The sequence below is a fragment of the Xenopus laevis genome, chromosome 3L, assembly GCF_017654675.1.
Source record: "Xenopus laevis strain J_2021 chromosome 3L, Xenopus_laevis_v10.1, whole genome shotgun sequence".
NCBI lineage: Eukaryota > Metazoa > Chordata > Amphibia > Anura > Pipidae > Xenopus > Xenopus laevis.
Window position 1 is genome coordinate 46,235,043 of NC_054375.1, and position 18,122 is coordinate 46,253,164.

Here is an 18,122-nt window from a genome sequence, read left to right on the forward strand (position 1 = left end):
ATATAATTGGTTATCACCTATCCGGGCAGTGGTGCTCCGATAAAGTGAGCTGGGGGGTCAGGCTTTCGCCTGCTTGAATGTTACAGCATAATTGTATTGGAAATTCACAGAAATATCCAGGGACACCCAATTTCATAACTAAGATTATACTGCAGCGATTCAATAATATTCTCGGTTATAATCAAGTTCAATTTATTTGAAGCTGTTCTTGCATTGTTTGTAAAGCTCGTTGCTGCATAAATTGCCCATTGCAAGGTAAAAGCCTCTGGCTGATCCAAGAAAATGCCTATTGTATTGTCCACTTGGTAATAGTTACTTGAGGATTTAATAGTGTTGGAGGAGAATGTCTCATTTGTATGCCTGGACTGAAAGGAGAACAAGTTTAGAGGGCTGGATGAAGCCAGTATTTTTCTATAAAGTGCCTTCACCCCAAGCCCTAGCGTTAAATGCTGTAACTTGTCAAACCTTGTTATGTATTTGCTTTCATATACACGCACCTTAATTTCAATGGCAAACAAAGGCCCATATTTTATCTAGGCTTATTTAGTTACTATCAGGTGCAGCCCCAGTGTGCTGTGATTCTGTGAACACGCACTATGCATACATAGATACAAATGAAGGAGCAAGGATTTAGGACTGTACTCTAAAATGTATGAGAAGCCAACCACATTTCTGTAGATGTCATGACTGCAAGGGCATTAAGTAATTTTGAGCACAATCGCCATGGTTGTTTGTCCACAATGTAGTGTTTTTTTTCACAGAATTTCAGCATTTTTGCACCAACAATTCATCTTAAACCAGACGCAATTGCGGTGAATACTTTCATGTCTAGTTGGCCTCATGGCTGACATCTGGCATGCGAATTATGCTTGTGCTCTATTCGTTTAGCGTAACTTCGCTGCGATTGACATTGTGCAATGTGCAGACCCTGGAGCTACCATCTGGTTCAGAGGTGGTAGTAACTGCAGGGTTTCCCTGTGTCAGTAGGTGCAACTGCTCCCAATTTGGAAAGGGAGGACTGATCAGCACCAAGTGCAATTATACAGAAGTGCCCTTTCACACAAGTACCTTTAATGAATGGGATTATTTGCTCAACTGCCTGCTCTGTGATTTGCACAATGTAGCAGATGTAATTTAACTTTTATATTTACTAAGGCTTTACTTGTCTCTTTCACATGATACATGTGGAGCATTCCTATGCACTAACTGTTACAACTGATTTGCCCCATTCTTCATTCTCCGTGTAACATCAGCCTCCCCCTGTGCCAGGGACCTTGAAACACCACAGTATTCCATGTAATTCCTTCTCGGCTACGCAAAAAAAATATTTTGTGTGCACATTTTAAACTTGTGTGCACAGTTTTTAAAAACAATGTGCTCAGGTCAGAGTTAATGCAAAGTTTCCTATTGTCACACACAATTCTTTGTGCACACCACAATTTGTTGAGTAAGCTGGCTCAAACATAGGTGCTCATGGAAAGTCAAGACTTGGGAACCTCTGGTGCATGGGCTTATAGAACATGGTGCTCTGCTTTTAGAAAAATTAAGGGCGATGTTATTTCTCGACTTTTATTTTATATTTAACGTACTGTTAAAATATATTTTTGTGTCTATAACCTTCATAGTGTGTATATTAATACTGTCGATGCTAACTGCTTTGCAGCAAATACAATATGTTGCCACTATATAAATACATGTTAATAATAATAATAATAAGAAGATCAGAAAGAATACAATGATCCTGCCCCTGAGCCAAACAATAATGCTACAGCAGCTTTCCTTAAAGTGATACTGTCATGGCAAAACTTTTTTTCTCAAAATGCATCAGTTAATAGTGCAGCTCCAGCAGAATTCTGCACTGAAATCCATTTCTCAAAAGAGCAAACAGATTTTTTTATATTCAATTTTGAAATCTGACATGGGGCTAGACATATTGTCAGTTTCGCGGCTGCTGCCAGTTATGTGACTTGTGCTCTGATAAACGTCAGTCACACTTTACTGCTGTACAGCAATTTGGAGTGATATCACCCCCCTCCCTTTTCCCCCAGCAGCCAAACAAAAGAACAATGGGAAGGTAACCAGATAACAGCTCCCTAACACAAGATAACAGCTGCCTGGTAGATCTAAGAACAGCACCCAGTAGTAAAATCCAGGTCCCACTGCAACACATTCAGTTACATTGAGTTGGAGAAACAACAGCCTGCCAGAAAGCAGTTCTATCCTAAAGTGCTGGCTCTTTCTGAATGCACATGACCAGGCAAAATCACCTGAGATGGGGCCTACACACAAATATTACAACTAAAAAATACACTTGCTGGTTCAGGAATTAAATTTTATATGTTAGAGTGAATTATTTTGCAGTGTAAACAGTATCATAAAAATCATGACAGAATCCCTTTAAAGGAGTATAAAAAGCTGCAAAGCACTTTCTCTGTATGGACAATAGAACAATAGCTGTATGCAGAACTGCAGTTGACTTGCTGTCTTGGGAAATATGCAGAGCTGGAACATACTTAGACATTCCTTAGGAGGCTTAGTAAATCAATGTCATGCAGCAGAACAACTTCTCCTCCGCTGCCTCCTAGTGGTCACCAAAAGTACTTAACATTTAACCCATGAGTGCTTCTTTATCTAGTCTCATTATCTTCTGTCAACAAAAAAACTGGTGGCTGATTAATAGTTTCTTTTTCAAACACATTACTCAGTCAGTGTTCTCTAAGTCCAAACACTTCTACTTTTTGGGCAGTTCCTTTTGTACTTTGTTTCTGCCTTTCTGTAAAAGTGATTTGTAAAAAACATCTACTACAGCTTGGGTTTTCTTTATAGCTACGGATATTTCCCTAAACCCTGTCTCTCTCAGGGCTCACTTTGCTCTCTTTGCCTATGATAAAAGCTGATGCTACAGGACTGATTATTAAACGATGATGCAGTTTGCACTGGGTTCTGAGTTGCCATGTAATTAGAATATGAATAAATTATTAATCAGCCTCGTATCATGTCATGTATATTCTATATATATATATAATATATATATATAGTGAATAAAGTACCCCCTCTTGTAAAATATAAGGATATTATAAGTTACCGAGGAGTTTCATGACCATATAAAAACACGAGGCCGAAGGCCGAGTGTTTTTATACAGGTCATGGAACTCCGAGGTAACTTCTAATATCCTCATATTTTGCAACAGGGGGTACTTTATTTATTATAATACACAAATTTCAGTGAGTCATGTGACAGAAATGACATCAGAACTCACCGTTTATAACTGATGACATCAGAACTCACCGTTTATATAGTGAATAAAGTACCCCTGTTGTAAAATATAAGGATATTATAAGTTACCGAGGAGTTTCATGACCATATAAAAACACGAGGCCGAAGGCTGAGTGTTTTTATACAGGTCATGGAACTCCGAGGTAACTTCTAATATCCTCATATTTTACAACTGGGGTACTTTATTTATTATAATACACAAATTTCAGTTAGTCATGTGACAGAAATTACATCAGAACTCACCGTTTATAACTGATGACATCAGAACTCACTGTTTATAAGGATATAATTTACAAGATATTCATGGCTTTTGTGTATTATATATATATATATATATAATTTGTACTGAGGCACAGAGAATGTGCTGTGAATTAGCAGACAAGAAGATAACTGTTCTAATGGCTTTAAAATGGTAGCAAAAATAATCATTACTCCTGTATGTCATTTCTAAATATGTGTATAAAGAGTTGTATTGTAATGGGATTAGCAGAAATCAAAGCAATGCTTACAGAAAAGAAATACTGTTAATAGCGACAGTGCAGGTCAGTGAACTGATGGTTTAATAAATTCCTAAAGGTCAGAAACATTTCAGGAAGGTGGTGACAGTCAAACAGTTTGATAATTCTAGAGAACAATATCCTCTTTGAAGACCTACACCCATGATCCACAAGCCAAGCACTTCCCATTAAAGCAAGAACAGGTAAGCAAGCAGTTCTGACAGCTCATCAATCACCTGAGGAAAAACTCCATCTGTTAGGAAGCAGACCATAACATAAATAACATTTGGGCACGAAGCATCTAAAAACCTTTAATTGCCTAGATGCCCTTGTACACGTTCTGTTAACCCTGTATTGGAACCCTTTTTCTTTATATCTATAAATTAAACGCATGAAGTCCTTTTGCACAAAAATCTACAAAGGAAAAGTAAAACCATTTTGTGCTATATAATAAAAAATTTAATGACGACAGCTGAATTCTGTACAGATGCCACAAGAGTCAATGGGAAGTGTATCTTAAGTGTCTTGGAAGTTGAAAAATGCATTTTTTCCATACTTTTGTGCTATTCATGGATGGAAAAACTTAGATTCCTGATCTGTTTTTTCTTTGACATAATGAGATTGTCAATAACCTATCTGGGATTTACTTTTGCAAATATTTTCAAAATAGCTAAAAAATGTAATCTGGAAAAGTGGCCGTTATGATTAGATGCAATGGGTAAGCAAAAACTGCCCTGTTTCACTTTGCAGAAAGTCTGGAAACATTTGCACATTTGAGACATTGCAAAAAATGTTGCCCAATACATTGTAGTCAATCAGCGGTTTTCTCTTGTGCCAAATGCATTGGAGTCAGTCAACATTGGGGAGTGAAAACTGTTTTTTTCCCGCATACCAAAATGCATTGGAATCAATGGGTATTTGTTTTTCATGTGCTACAGGGCAACCCTTTTGAAATAAAAAAATAAATAAATAACAAAAGTGGTATTTAAGGTGATACCTTTATTGGCTAACTAATATAATCATAGCAAGCTTTCAGAAAATTTTAGTTTAGTTTTAGATTGACCTATACTAGATAAACATTTTAGTTCCTTTTTCAAGCTGATTACTAAAATGTTCTGAAAGCTTGCTATGATTATATTAGTTAGCCAATAAAGGGATCACCTTTATACCACTTTTGTTATTTTTTATTTCAAAAGGGTTGCCCTGTAACATTTTTACTGGCTAATAGTGATGGGCGAATGTATTCGCCAGGCGCAAATTCGCGCGATCCAAAAAAACGGACGCCGGCGTCAAAAATGAGACGCCAGTGCCATTTCGTGAATTTTTTGCTGTTTCGCAAATTTCACTAATTTTTCGGCGAAGCGAAATGGCGCAAATTCACCCATCACTACTGGCTAACACGGTACAGCAACTTTACCTTTTTCATGTGCCAAATGCATTGGAGTTAACAGGCATTTTTTCTCCCCTTTTTTGGGGAGTGGAAATATGTTTTTTTTTCTCATACCAAAATGCATTGGAATCAATTGGTGTTTGTGATTTTTTTTCTTGTGCTAAAGGCATTGGGGTGAACGGGTGTTTTTTCCTGCACGTTTCTTGTCATGCTTGAAACAAACGAGATTTTATTAAAACATCCCTAGCGATCATTCCTTTTTCAAATAAATGTATTCACAAAAAGTTGCATATTTTCTCTGGTTAAATTCCCAACTTTCTGGTGTCCCTCTATGTGTGTTCCCATACATCAGAATCAATACAGCAATGTTTTTGACAGCAGCACTCCAATATATATATATATATATATATATATATATATATATATATTTTTTTTTTGCAGTTTCAAGCCTATGGGGCACATTTACTTGTGAATTTACGCTTCTGAAGTCTCCGGCAGACATCACTCAACTACGTCAGACATTATTTTGTGACGAATATGTATAATCATCAAAATGCGCAATTTTCATCATGGCAAGAGAACGCCGGCTTACTTTTGTCAGCGATGATTCGTTGGCACGAACATTTTCTCTTCCGATGCTTTCTTCCTAGCGAAACTTCGCTAACATACTTACTCTTTTTATTTAAAATTCAGTGGGTATATAAAGGTCATATGTATGTTTTTATTAGTATGTTTATGTCTCAAGGAAAAGGGGGGATAGGATATTCTACAACAGTCTGTGAAAGTGATTGATTGGCTTTCATTCTCAATTGAATTTATCATTTGCAGTGTGAACTTGTTATTGTGCTGCACCGTTCTCATTTCATTGTCATTATTTTACCGTTTTCCTATTATTTGTGCTTTTGATCTATTTGAAAAAAAGGTTTTCCATCAAGAGCTTTGTTTAAACGGTTCCTTATGGACACAAACGGATCGGGCAGATGTTACATATTACCAAATATAAACTACATCATTCTTTTCAATTCTGGAGTTTTCTAGAGTATCATTGGGTTAACCTAGAGCAGTGGTCCCCAACCAGTAGCTCGTGAGCAACATGTTGCTCTCCAGCCTCTTGGATGTTGCTCCCAGTGGCCTCAAAGCAGGTACTAATTTTTGAGTTCCTAGCTTGGAGGCAAGTTTTGGTTGTATAAAAACCAAATGTACTGCCAAACAGAACCTCAATGTAGGGTGACAATCCTACTAAATGGCCAATCACAGCACTTATTTGGCACCCCAAGAACATTTTTCATGCTAGTGTTGCTCCCCAACTCCTTTTACTTCTGAATGTTGCTCACGGGTTCAAAAGGTTGGGGATCCCTGACCTAGAGCATGCATGACCGCTTAGATGCTCTATATTTGAGTATGGTATTGATCTAGTATACAGGTATGGGACCTGTTATCCAGAATGCTCAGGACCTGGGATTTTCTTGATAACAGATTTTTGGATCTTCATATCTTATCTACTAGAAAATCATGTAAACATTAAGGGGCCCATTTACTTAGCTCGAGTGAAGGAATAGAGGAAAAAAACGTTGAATTTCGAATGGTTTTTTTTGGCTACTTTGACCATCGAATGGGCTACTTCGACCTTCAACTACGACTTTGAATCGAACGATTCGAACTAAAAATCGTTTGACTATTCGACCATTCGATAGTCGATGTATTGTTTCTTTAAAAAAAAAAAAAAACCCCTAGTTCGCCACCTAAAACCTACCGAAGTTAATGTTAGCCTATGGGCTTTGCTATCTTTTTTTGGTTGAAGAAAAATCGTTCGAATGATGGATTAAAATCCTTCGAATCGAATTCGAAGGATTTAATTCTTCGATCGAATGATTATTCCTTTGATCGTTCAATCGAACGAATAGCGCTAAATCCTTCGACTTCGACTTCGATATTTGAAGTCGAAGGATTTCAATTCAGCAGTCGAATATCGAGTGTTAATTAACCCCCACATAAACCCAATAGGCTGGTTTTGCTTCCAATAAGGATTAATTATATATTAGTTGGGATCAAGTACAAGCTACTGTTTTATTATTACAGAGAAAAGGGAAATAATTTTTAAAAATTTGGATTATTTGGATAAAATGGAGTCAGGGGAGAAGACCTTTCTGGATAATGGGTTTCTGGATACTGGACCCTATACCTGTACAGTATATCAGCTCTGTATTTGTTTTACTCTTATAGAAGGCAAAGTGGTTTTAACCTGCACTAAAAACCATTGGTCTAAGGCATGTACAGTATCAATATGGGAATGATAATTAACCTTTTTCCATGCCTATAACAGATCTGCAAATAAATAAAAATCAGTGATCCACAACCAGTGGCTCGTGAGCAGCATGTTTTGCAGTGCAAGTATTGGTTGCATATAAACCAGGGGGGATAGTTATCAAAGAGTGAAGTTAGAGATCACCACCGCCTCTCTCCATTCATTTCTATGGGTTTTTGAAAAGCGTATTTATCGGCGATCACCAGCTTCACTCTTTGATAAATATACCACCAGGTGTACTGCCAAACAGAGTCTCCTGTAGGCTGCCAGTCTACATAGGGGCTACCAAATAGCCAATCACAGCTCCTATTTGGCACCCCAGGTACTATTTGCAAGCTTGTGTTGCTCTCCAAAGTTTTTACATTTTAATGTGGTTCACGGGTAAAAAAGGTTGGGGTTACCTTAGCTAAGCCAGCAAAATCTTAAAAAAGAAAAATGGGTTATAACACAATTATACCGTCTATTTTCAGTACGATATCTAATTTTGAATTGCAGGCATTTTCTAACAAAATCTGGCACCCAGTGTTGAACAAATCAAATAAATATTTATTCCAGTTGTTGGACGTGGGTCCCTGACTGCAAAGATTACCAGTTATCTACTCGACAAGCGCCTTCGTGTAATGTGAAAAAGTCTGTGATCTGTAGCTTGCCGTCTTTTTGTAGATAACAATCAAGTTTCAATACAGCTCAGCAAATCTAAATCCTGCCTCAGTGGAAATTCAGGGGAAATTTATGAAGCCTCGAACAGGCGCTAATACATTTCTCAGGGGGCGCAGGAGAGGATAAAAAAAAAGAAAAAGACATTACTTATGAATTTCAGGTTTCCCTAAGAAACACAAAATGACAAACACTATTTGGGATGTAATACAAAATGTAAAATTACTACTCAAAAATGAAAAAGAAAATGACTATGCAAAGCTTCAAAGAAAAACCTCCAATGTTTTTTTTTTCTGCAATTACATTTTTCCAGCATATTTATGGAAAATTACTGTGCAAAAAGAAATTGACTGCTGCAATGATTACATGGTTCCATTCTTGTTTACAAATTCAACTTTACAAAAATAGTCAAATTCAAAAATACCTTGATTTATTCGAAAATACAGCTTGAATTGAATTATGAAGAAGTCCACTAAATATTCTCTGTTGGTTTTTTAAATTCACATTTGAGACTTTATTTCAAGAAGACTTATGAAGAAAATTCGATTTCATTTATCAAGAACATTTTATAAAGTTCTCAAGGTCTGAAAGGAGAGGCACTCACACATAAAGATTTTTAAATGTGATTATGTTTTGATCACTGCTGTGACTTTTCTGTGGCTGTATTCCATTGAGAAAGGTCACAGTCAATGACCGAAATGGGTTTGTAAATGAAATTTGCTTGCTGCTGTACTTCAGAATGCTTAAGACCTGTGGTTTTCCGGATAATAGATCTTCCCATAATTTGGATCTTCATAGCTTAGGTCTATTAAAAAATCAAGTAAACGTTAAATAAAACCAATAGACTTTCCTCTATATAATAAAACGGTACCTTGTACTGTACTTGGCCAAACTTAGATATACCGTAATTAATAATTTTATGCTTCCAATAATGATTAATTCTATTAGTTGGGATCAAGTACAATGTACTGTTTTAATATTACAGAGAAAAAGGAAATCATTTATTTTAAAATATTTGGATTATTTGGATAAAATAGAGTCTATAGGGAGATGGCCCATCCATAATTCTTTCTGTATAATGGATTATGGATATTGGATATACAATATACTACAACTAAATAGTCACAACTAGATTTAAAGGCACTTTTTGGACTATTCTAAAGTCAGCTTTTCTATTCATCTTAGACACAGCATTTTCATTTTTCAAGGCATACCTTTTAAGATCAGGAGCTTTTACATTTCAACACCTTGTCACACAATTTACAGTAGCTGAAAATAAAACGTTATAGCCAATAGAAATATGCACCATTATCCTAAAACCTGAAGCCTCCATGTCGATGCAAGAACAGGGTGCAGTGCATTTTTTACATACAAAAGGCCTAAATTGATAGATTGGAATGTGCTTATGTAAATACTGGCAAAAGGTAAATTCTTTCTGTTTCTCAAATAAACCCTGCGCATGGAATTTCACTGCAAATGTATGCAAAATATTGCTTGAAGGGAGACAAAAGTCTCTCTGCCCTAAAAGTCATAGAACCCTTAACATAATACCTCTGCAGTCTGATTTTAAAAAGGATAGAAAATGTCTATTTGCTCACGATTTCTTTAGTTTTTTACTTAATTTGCAGGAGCCAAGACCTAAACCTCGGTGGACTTCATACAAGGTTCTCAGAGAAGGTGACTGTATATTCAAAGTGAATGATGAAAACTCAGCTTATTTGTATCAAATAATAACTGCTGTTTCTTAGGACCACAGGAAACTGTTGATGTTCTGGGGGGTTGATTTTTCGGAGGTTTTTACCGAATCGTACTATTTTTCCGGGATTTTTCTCAAAAAGCCTGAATTTTTCGGATTTTTACCTGAAAAGCCCAAAATTGTCGGAGTTTCGGTGTAATTCCAGTGCAGACCACAGAAAATTCCAAATAGGATAGGGACCACTCACACTTATATTACAACCTTAGCAGGCCTGATAAAGACTTTTTGCAGCATCTGGGTATAGTAAATCTCGAAAAATTCAAGTTTTTTTTTATAGTTAAAAAATAATATTTTTTTTTGTTTTTAGCATTCGGACTTTCATTTATAACCCCCTGGGTGTTTCTATATCTTTGGGAACTAATATTATTTATATATTAGATTACTGACTCCTGAGAGTATTGTTATTTTCGAGGAATGGTCATTGTATTATAGGTGTATTAAAGTGGTATTTATAACCTTTTAAAATATGTATTTTAAGTATGTTATATGACTTATTAGATTGATCCCAAACCAGTGGCTCGCAAACAACATGTTACTCACCAACCCATTGGATGTTGCTCCCAGTGGCCTAAAAGCAGGTGCTTCATTTTCATTTCCTGGCTTGGAGTGTACAGCCAAACAGAGCCTCCTGTAAATAGAGGTTATCAACTAGCCAATCACAACCCATATTTAGTACCACCCAGGAGCATATTTTCATTCTTGTGTTGCTCCTCAACTCTTTTTACATTTGGATGTGGTTCATGGGTAAAATAGGTTGGAGACCCACAGAGATAACATAAATTAAGCAAAGCTTTGCAGATTGTTAATTTGGAATAGAAACATATATTTACCCATGTTTATGGTCTTCCAGTCAACATTTTTATATGCAAGTCAAGAATCTTCCATGTTCAGGAACACAAGGCAAACAGTTATATTTTTTTAATTAAAAAAAAAATAGTTCTGTATCTTGCTACAGAAGTATAAAACATAGGTTGTCCTAAATATAATGTCATATATCATTTTCTTAGGAAAACTAAAATGTACTCATAGAACATTCTCCTAAATCAAAAAAAAATGTCTGGTAATTAACACAAATGCAAAATTGCTTCCATCCTAATCTTAGATCATTGTCCTTTTAAAATGATAGATTTTCGGAGAGTTTTTACATATCTATTCACTACATTTAGAAGGATCATTTCATTATACAGTGAAACCCCAATACTATGTTTCCCAGATGATGGCATCAAAACAGCATACATTCTATTAGAACAAAAACTCTAGGAATAAAGACATCACTTGCCTGTATGGGACAGTGAAAAAACAGTGTCAATTCCAGGAAAACAAAATTTGGGTACGTAAAAATCAGGGTTCTAGTTTATTTGGTACATCTAATGCAGTTTTGGTGTTCAGATGATGTTTTAGGGACTGCTCTAGATGAAGAACCAAGTAAAAGAATAGGATAGGAAAATAACTGCACAGACCTCCCAGTAGTAGCCATTCAGTTGAAAGGAATGTAGTGTCTCTAGAATTATGTGACACTTCATGGCTTTTATTGAAATGTGGGAAAATGAAAACACAGCTTGTTGTCACTTACAACATTTAAGTATATGTAAACTATTTTATGAGCTGCTTTTGAGATGAATGTATTAATAGTGATATTTAGAGACACAAATTGCTTGTTTAGGTTTTCCCAAGTCTCCTATTGGACATTCTTATTTAAAAGTTAAGCCAACCCATTAAATTGAGGAGACTGAAACTACTTGAGAACTTTATTGCTCTCCCATAAGTAGCACACATTGAAATACTAACTGCAGCATGAACATTAAGCCTGCCTAAAATTTGGAGTTTCAGAGGAAAAAAAACACACATGGAAACAGACTGATCATCGAGATAAGCAGTTTGGGAGCAATGTCATATTTTTTTTATTGTGAATACAACTGATTCTGGAGTTTTTCAAAGTTTCAAGAACTTTTCCCTATGGACAGCTTTTAATTGATACTGATATATTTATGGTTTTTAGAGGAACATGTCAGTATCAATTTATTCAGCTTTCTGGCACAATTCTAGTGTGTTACACATGTTTCCTCCCATAGCCCCTTTTATTTGCCTGTCATACTTTTAAAATCCCTGTAGCCATGGCTGCTGCAGTGGTGTTGGGCTTGGAGATGGGGCATCGTCACTAGTTCTACATCCTACTGAGCTTTGCCCCCTACTCACAAGCCCAAAATCACTGCTGCTTCAACCATGGTGCATGTGGTTTTAAAAGCCTGTAATTACATGATTTGTTAGTAACATATAATTTAATAAATGGTGCTAATTCCTTACTGATAACTAGATTTAATAACAATTATTCCTCCAGCATAAAAGATTAATCAGGAATCTAGTCTTTGGCGTTTCTAACCTGTCACACAGCTACAGTAGGAGATAGTGAAATCACTATAAGAATTAAATCAAGCTCATCCAGCATGTCTTTGGGCACAAACCTATTTTTCGTGCAGGCAACTCAAGCTCTAGATAAACATAGAAATCACTCTTTTCATTTTTAAAAATAGTTTACCGCATGGCAAATTCAGCAGCTTTGAAATTCTTATGCTTTTCTTTCTTTTCCAAAATGAACTGGTAAACCCTGAAATACACAGAAAGATTCCTTTGCAGTGGTTACTAAAAGAGCCTGGCTGCCTGATTTAGCCACCCAGTGGTGGATGAGCCAAGAAAAAATAGGCAATTGACTCCAATGCATTTAACGCAAGAATACAGAATAAAGAAAACAATATGTGTTAAAAAACAGGGCGGTTTTGCTCAATGTTAGTGGTGGTAGGTCCCTTGTGGAGCATTTATGAGATGCTTTCAAGGCCAGATGGAGTTTTTTGACCAGATATCATTTGTGGTTGTGGCCATCATTTTGACCCAATACACTGGGCAATCAGTGCCCAGTAAGAAAGTTGCTTATAGGTAAGTATAGGCAAGTATCAGTAAGTATAGGTATGTATGGCTAACATGTGTGTGCTTTGAGAGTGCTTTAATACAGTACATTGGCACCTTTACTGCTTTGATCAGAGTTATCAGTTTGGCAGAATGTCTTTGATATCCTGAGCAGCTCTTTTCCATGCTGTAATTAATCATTACACAGAAAAGAACTTTGTAAAACTTAAGGATTGGTCATATTAACTAAATCCTTATGGTTCGTTAACTTAATAAAGGAAATGAATGAATCAGCACCTTAAGCTGGCCATACACTAACAGTGTCTTCAGACATGCAGATCTTTGCCTATTTTGACCACCCATGTGCTGGGTCAATGATCAAATCCTAATAAAGATCTTTGCAGACCCGTCTGACGAGGACATATCTGCATTGATGTGGTCTTCACCAGACAGGATTTTCAAACCTGCGTGATAGGTATCAATTTTTTGACACATTAATTGGGCAGATTGGGAGGCAGCCAATATGTAGCCAACACAATCTGGAGGGGCTGAGTAGGCACTTTATGTTGGCTCATGCATGGCCACCTTAAATTAGCTGGTAACCATCTGTGTGATAAAATATGCTCCAGATCATCCCCTCCCTACAAATAGATACCCCCATAATGTTCCGACGAGATTAGAGACATTTTGTAGTCATGCATCAACTGCTCAGTTCTAAGAGGAGTGTTACTTTGCTATGTTTTCTTCTGAATAATCTGAATAATCAAAATGTCAAATGAAGAGGATATAATGGATAGAGTAGAGCCCTGTATCCCATTAGAAAGACTCCTTGTTGTCTACATCTAATTCTGAACACATTATAAATTCATGCAGATAATTGAAATAGTTACATGAACACGCTTCCCCTAGATATCACTTTAATGGAAAAAATGACACTGATATCTCTTTCTGCCAAACTGCCATATATGTAAGAATAATTGGTCTGTAGAAGTATTATTAGAAATGAGACAATGTTGTTAGTGTATTTTTGCAATTGTAATCCAGTCCATTAGCAGATTCAATAAAAAGACCTACAGGTCACCCATTCAATCAATAATTGCTTCTTCATTACTTGATTTTGGCTCTTACTAATACTTCAAATACTTTGAATGTTTTCCAATACATTATCTACCATGGAGGCCTATTAAAGATCGAAATTTAGTGGTTTCTCTAAAAAACCACGAATGCCATGATATTTTTAAAAGATCCAAAATAAAATAGTAGAAATGGAAAGTTACTTTGAATGATCCAATAAGAAATACGAATATCTCTAAAACCTCTACAAATTCAAGTTTTTTGGATAATTCCTAGAGAGAAAAAAAATCTTAAAACCTCAAAGTCCAAATTGATTTAAAATGGTCAGCAGCACCCATTCTTTAGGACCAACAAGTAAGAACAACTTTTACCCAGCAAAGTTTGTATTAGAGGTTTTTGTGGTTTTTACCCTTCTTGAATTTTTAGAGCTTTTTAAAAAAAAATAGGAAAACCTCAAATTTTTAGGTGTGTTGAAAAAAATGTAAATTCAATTTTTAGTAAATGGGCCCCTTAGTGCATCATTTAAATGATTAAAGCGTAGACACTATGCAGTATTCAGAACCCCTTTATAATTATGAGAATAGCTTAGATAAGGCACCTGCTCTACCATTTCAACAACCACTGAAATGCCAACACACACTGAAAATAGAATGGGTTGTACTGAAGAGGACATTGTCTTTCACTGGCACAACTGATTGTAAACTAGAAGAAGCAACAATTAAATTGTATTCAGAAACGATGCTAAGCACCCTTTCGGCTCTTGCTTCTGCCTTTAACAGCTGCCTTTTACCTCGGGAGGAGCCTTGCCTAATCGGATGCCGCCAGGTCTTATTAAGAGAGGTGCAAAGCGAGGGGTTCTGAACAAGCACAGGGGCACAACGGTAATGCAAAGTCTTTGGGCAGAAGGTCGCAGTACAAGGCGTAGACAGAAGGAGTAGACAGATCAGGCCGGGTTGGGGCAGGCAGAGTACAACGGAGTCAGGCAGGCAAGGATCAAACCAGGAAATCAATCAGAGGGGTTGTGGATACAGAAGAGTCAGTTATCAGGCAGGGTCAGGATTCCAGAAGTTGGGATAGTTAAAAACAGACAGGGGTCACAACAGATAATCAGAATCAAACAGGCAAAACAGCACAGAAGCATCAGGAACAACATCCTATAACGGGCAATGATCACAAGCCCCATTGTGTCTTTTAAACATTTGAATTTCACGCCATTGCGCCAATAAAGAAAGCAGAGGCGCGCCGCACGCACCCTTAGTACTGCGGCTTTTCAGCTGGCGGCAGGTGTCCCCGTCGCCCCCCCCTAGACCACCACGGAATATGGTTACATTACCCCCCCCTCGAGGCCACCGGACCCCCAGATTTCTCAGGGAACTTAAGGTGGAATTGTTTCCTGAGACGATCAGCCCTAATGTTGCCAACAGGAACTCAAGAATTCTCCTCAGGGCCGTAGCCCTTCCATTTTACTAGATATTGCAACTTACCCCGCAAAAGGCGAGAATCAAGAAGTTCTTGGACCACAAATTCAGGCTGACCCTCTACCAACACTGGGAGAGGAAAGGACTGTTGGCGCACCTATGTGGCTAGTTTTAAGAGAGAGACATGAAAAGAATTAGAAATCTTAAAATTATCAGGTAGTTTGAGACGAACAGAAGAAGGATTGATTGTTTCAGTAATGGGATATGGAACAATAAACCTAGGTCCTAACTTGAGTGAAGAACCAATAGTCCCCTGACAAGGACCAACTTCATAATAATACCCTTGGTCTTGAAAGAGCTGTAGGACAGGCAGGTGTTTTGGATATTTTTGATCATAATGTTGCATGGTTTTAACAAAAAATGACCCATGATGGACTAGGCTGTTTATTGTGCTCCATGGAACTGTGACAGGAAGCTGTAGAACCTCAACTATATAATTATCCCTATGTGGGGTAGAACAGTAAGGAGAAGTGGTCCTCCAGAAACTCCTGAAGGACTTCATATAAAAGTGGGAATTGTGGATTGACAATGCCTGCTACAGGGGAGCTTCAAAAAGCAAAACTGAAGATTCTGCTGTAGAGAGAATCATAGAGGCACTTGCTCAGCTGTGGTCTTATGCAACATGTAGAGTCTTTGACTTGCTGCAAGGGTTTGAGAAAATGGACAATTCTCTGGTGTCAGGTAATACTGATGTTGCAAAGGGCAAGTACAGAGGGACATCTCTGTGAGTAGTAGGAAATCATGTTGCAGTGGGTAAATCTTTTTTTGGGAGGCTCAGTGAGATCTGTAGCACTATGGCAGCCCACCATATCCTAACAACTGCTCAATGGTTCAGCACCGGGTGGAAGACCATAAATTAAATATTCCTTGTTACTGGAAGCTGAGAAATACAAAGGGCTCTTGTACTTGCGGGTAATTGTGTCTAAGTTGCATCTGTAAATGTAATCCTGCTATACAGCTTTACAACTATGTAAAAAATTATATATATATACTTTTCACACAACAATCTATGCCTTTATCCTTATATGTTTAAATTAAATATACTATATCCTCTGTACTTTGTCTAAGCGTTTTCCTCAAGGGAGGGATAGCTGTGGGCCCTGCAATATCCTTCCAATATCCTTCCCAAGTAGCACTTTCTAACTCTACATAGAGCGTGCATCATTTGTAATAATCAGCATATTTATACATTTGTTTATTGCTCAATCTGTCTCCGTGGCATCAGGAGGTCATTAACCAGAGCCTTGCTAGCAACAAGAATAATGACTCAATAGCGGAGTATGAATACGGAAGTGTGATTAGAAGGACATGGTATTTACAGATATATTCCTTGCAAAGAGAGAAGAAACTGAATCTGAGTCATTGATAAAAGAAAAAAAAGTGAGACATGGATCCTGTTGATGTATCTAAGAAGAATGTTTATAACCTTTGTTTGCTTCTCACTGTACAAGTGCAAAACAACAGTCTGTTGTATATTATCACATGGCAAGTACATTTTCTGAAGTGATCTGTGTGCTGTGGCTTTAATTTATCCAGTTCCAAATTCTTTTAGTCTTAATTATGTTTTAATAGTGCACATACCACCATTAAATGCAAAGTAAACATTATCAAAAAACGAATGAGGCCCAGACTATATACATAGGCTACACCAATATTATGGTTTATTACAGCATGAATTATGATGTGATATCTGATGAATGTCCCCCCTGAAACATTGATTAGCACTTAATGTGTTAAAATAATGAACTGATACCTCAAAGTCCATTTGCCCTTGGGTGTAATTGCTATCATTTAGCATTGGCTTAAAGGAAAACTAACGTATAACTAAAGAAGTGGCTAGAAATGTTGTAAATTATGTTTTATGCTTGTGTACCAGCCCAAGGCAACCACAGTCCTTTAGCAGGGAAGATCTGTGACTCCAAAGATGCCCCAGTAGCTCCCCATCTTCTTTTCTGCTGATTCACTGCACATGCTCTGTGTTGATGTCACTTACTGAGCTTAGGGACCCACTCAAAAATATATATAAATGTCACAATATTAGGCTGACTAGCAAATAATCCAATTAATTGGTACATGGCTTACACTTTACATGGCTTACACTTTAGCAGGGCAAACGTCTGCCCTATCTCTGGCTTAGCCACAGCATCTAGGCCACTACCTGCTAGTTGGGGTCTGGGCTACCCATACTAGCTATTACCCTGTCTAACTGAAGTACCTAGTACTTCTTATAAGTACATATTATGGTTATATTAACATTGTAGATATGTATTAATGTCTGATTGTTTTGTGATACATTGTTTATATGATTGGAATTAATAAAAAGATGATTGACTGATACAAATTGATTATGAATAAAGGACTATTACAAATGCTATAAACATGAAATTAAATCAAACATAAAGGAACGGTACATCTTCAGATTCAAATATCAAGAAGGTCTGGTGCTTAGGAAATACATCCCGGCCCCCACTAAAGTGAAAAGGGGGTGCTATAGGTTAATCACATACAAGAAGTAAAGAATTCCTTCTGCTAGGTACACAACTTGCACTTTTAAATAATGGAAACTTCCACACCAGACACCACAAATACATTCACTACAGTAAGAGGAAATAGTTCATAAAACCACAGACCCCCTTATCCTGGTTACCTGAAACCTGGAGAAGGTTTCAACATTGTAGAGATCAAAATAATGTCAGAGATCGTTTGCATTGCTATAAATGCTCCCAAGCCTCCCTACTGGTAGACATGAAAATGGCGCCCAAGCAGGACAAAGAAAAAAAACACAAG